General features: G+C 35.7%; 1 pseudogene across 1 annotated transcript; it reads right to left on the bottom strand.

Annotated features, from left to right (window-relative positions):
• Positions 1–1938: 1938 nt before the first annotated feature.
• Positions 1939–3095, bottom strand: LOC307069900 (14-3-3 protein epsilon-like; annotated as a pseudogene). Its single transcript has 2 exons — positions 2582–3095; positions 1939–2373 (listed from the first exon to the last, which is right to left on the bottom strand). The product of its transcript is annotated as a 14-3-3 protein epsilon-like (transcript).
• Between the last annotated feature and the right edge of the window lie 567 nt (positions 3096–3662).

The following is a 3662-nucleotide window of genomic DNA, read 5'->3' as shown; positions in this document are numbered from 1 at the left end:
GTAAGATTCAAAGATTCTAAGGTGGTAGCCAAGAAAACTTCACCTTGTTTATGGACAAAAGACTAATTATGACCGTAAAATAACCAAAGTAGAGAGTAGGGTACATTTCAAGAAAGAAACTGGTTTTAAGTTTAGGTTCATAATATCTCTCCTTCCCAAAGGGAGCTTAAAAAGGGTAAGAAAGATTAAAGTATCATTGAAATTAAGACAATATCTCAATCATATAACACAACTCTGAGGAATATCATCCAGATATAAAACATTTTGAATGAAATTAAAAGAATATACTAAGAATCAACTACAGAGAGGCCAATATAATTTGTTAGGATATAAGCAGAAGAAAGTATGAAAAAAACTCCATTTTTCAAACTGAATGGACAACTGAGAGTATTATGTTGGCCAGGGAAATGAATTGAGGAAATATAATAGTAATGTTAAAATGCAATTAAAGTAGAAAATTGCCTATTTTTTTACTAGTAAAAACTAAGCTACTAGAATGGAAGACAGGAGCAAGTACATAACAGATAATGCATTAAGGGACAAAGAAGAAAACCCATTAAGAAACAAAAAGGATATTCATAAAATGGGGATTCAAGACTCTAGATAATTGATATGACTGATGAAAGAAAACATATATAGCAATAACAACAAAAATATTCACAAGTCTAAAAGAAGAAAATCTTCCAGAAATGACTGAAGTCCTGAGTCTGCAAAACAAAAGGCTTCACTGTCAAAAAAAAATGTATAATGGCAAAAAAATCCAGATATTCCTCATTATATAACTTTTGATGGAGAAGGAATATTATAGCTACCCAGATATAAAGTTACTTGCTGTAGCATTAAGATATTTTTGGCTACAAGTAAAGGAATATATAGTTTAAAGTGGTTTAAAAACAGGTGTTTCAATTCTTGTTGGTTTTTCATTTGTTTTTGTTTTTATTTTCCTCACACTACAAGAAATCTGAAAGAGGCTGTTTCACAGTTGGTACAGTGGCTTAATGATATCCACAAGGATATGGGCCCTCTGTATCCTTTCACAAGACCATCCGCAGCAGTAAGACTTTTGTCTTCAGTTTTGTTCTCTCATGGTCAATTAGCTATTGCATCATCCCTCATCGTGTCCTCACACAACCACACCCAAAAGCAGGAATAGAGAGTAGATACTGTCTCCTCATTTGTCTTATTTATTTATTTATTTATTTGACTAGAGATTTTATTTTAGAAATACAGAGGATGGTGGTGCAATAATATTTGACATTTTAAATTAAGGTTTGCTTCATTTAAGTTTAATATTAATTCCATGCTGTGTTTCAGTAAGAACAATACAGATTTTCTGTATCTGTGGATCCAGTCAGACATCCAGTAGTACAAATTAACTTCAAGGCACACAGACTGAACAAAAGAAGTTAAGCAACTGAATGGCTGAGGAACTTATTTCCCCAGGGGAAGAGGGAAGGAGAAGAAACAAAGAATATAACAGGCATGCAGCCTTTTCCATACCACCTTCGATGCTAACCTGCTTCAGAGGGAGAGTAAAAGCAGGCAAGAATGAGCAGCCATAGATCGTTGGACTGTTACCAGCATCATGCTTTTCAGCAACATTTCAGCAGAGTTTGAAGCACTTTTTTACAGTAAGACCATTACAACAAACTCTCCAAAGGACCTTTAACCACCTCAAGCTAACACCCAATTAATTTTAAACATCGGTATAAAATTCAATTTAAACAACTAGAAAAAGGAAAAATGATACCACTTATGCCTCTAGAGTGTGATTAACCTCTCTCTTAGATGTTTGCATCACCTAGAAGTCTAATTGCTTTTGAATGTAATTTCCATTTCTAATGGTGATCCTGCCACATCTGGCAGGAGATGATACAGTAGTGCCAAAAAAGCCTCTATGTAGTCCTATTCGTGTCTTAAAGAACCTAAAAACTGGAACCAGTAAAATGCACAGAAATTCACCCTTGCCTTTAAGAACATTTGAAAACTGTTTAAAAAAAAAAAAACAGGGCAGAACCTAAATTCTGAAACCAAATGTAGAAGTCAGATTTGGTGGTTCTCACTGACCATGAGGAATTTCCTTCGTGGTGGGATGGGAAGGAATAGGGTGGCTAGGGATGGTTTTTCTTGTTGGCTTTTAGGTCTCACTGATTTTCATCTTCCACAGCCTGCAAAAATTCTTTATTCTGCTCTTCACCATCACCCTGCACGTCTGAATTCAATAGTGCCAGATTATCACATAACACCTGCATGATGTGTAGAGTCCTTATAGCTTTCTTCACTCAGCATATCCAGCTCTGCAGTTGCATCGAGAGTTGATTTTGCCAACCTGCAGGCATGCTCAGGGAAATTAAGAATTTCATAGTAGGATAAAAAGAAGCATAGTCACAGATATAGAGAACAAACCAGTGGTTACCAGTGGAGGGGGTTGGGGGAGTGGGAGGTACAAACTATTGAGTGTAAGATAGGCAAAGGATGTATTGTACCACACGGTGAATAGAGCCAACATTTTGTAATGACTGTAAATGGAAAGTAATCTTTAAAATTTGTATAAAAATAAAAGAATTTCATAGTAAAATACAGTAAAATTGAGAGCAAGACCTAAGTAAACGGGATGCATTGGTGGAAGCTCTGTCATTGCAATATCATTAGCAGCTTTAAAGCTACTAGGCTGTTCTTTGCAGCCTCCTTCCTGTGGCAAATTCAGCCAGATACCTGTGATAGTCCCTTTTCATTTTATAATAGAAAACCTTGGACTCGCCAGTGTTAGCTGCTGGAATGAGGTGTTTGTCTGGTATATCCAAACTGTAACAACAGATTAACCTTAGCTCAATCTCGACCATTTGCCAATATTCCTAGATCATTTTTAGTTTGTTTACTCCTTCTTAGTTTCTTCTTTCTGTTTAATGCTGCTGATTATTCTCCAGGAGGCTCTTCTAGCTTCAATCACAATTTTATATACAACAGATAGAAAATTTCTTTCTTCAACTGTCAGCTCCACATCTATCCCTGCTACTTTCTTCACTAATTCCATCCTATCATTCAGCCTCCTTGGCCAGCTTCCTGGTATATACCAGATTCTCCTGATCATGCATAGTGTAGCAGCTACAGTGGGGCCTGTGCAACAAATGGAAGTGGATAGGATCTCTCTCTCAGCCTCCTGCTCTGTATCCAGGCAGCCCAATTATCTCTTGTATTAGTGAGGAAACTCTTTCTTAGAACACTCCAGCAAACTTCTCCTTACATCTCTTCACTTCAACAAGGCCATATTACTACACTCTAGCTATAAGGGAGACGGGGGAAGTGATTTTCTACATTTCCATGCTCTATAATCAAAGATGGGACTCTGACAGCAAGTAAGCAGTAAAAGGGGATTGGCTAATGGGTAGGTGACTCAAAGTGTCTACTATAGTCATTTACCAAGGGAAAAAAAGTGATTGAGCTATTCTTAGATTTTCAACATCACCAGATGCCAAATGTAGAAATAATGTCAGATGAATTTTTATAAATGGTATATATACATATGTTTACATATATATACATATACATGTAAAATATACATATACATACACAATATACATATATGTACATAAAACTACACAAATCATAAATGTATGTAATTTAATGAATTTTCACACAATGAATATACTTAATGAAATCTG

This window comes from Hyperoodon ampullatus (assembly GCF_949752795.1).
Source record: "Hyperoodon ampullatus genome assembly, chromosome: X".
In the NCBI taxonomy this organism is placed as follows: Eukaryota; Metazoa; Chordata; class Mammalia; order Artiodactyla; family Ziphiidae; genus Hyperoodon; species Hyperoodon ampullatus.
The sequence above is the reverse complement of the archived record's forward strand: the minus strand, read 5'-3'. Positions and strand labels throughout refer to the sequence as shown.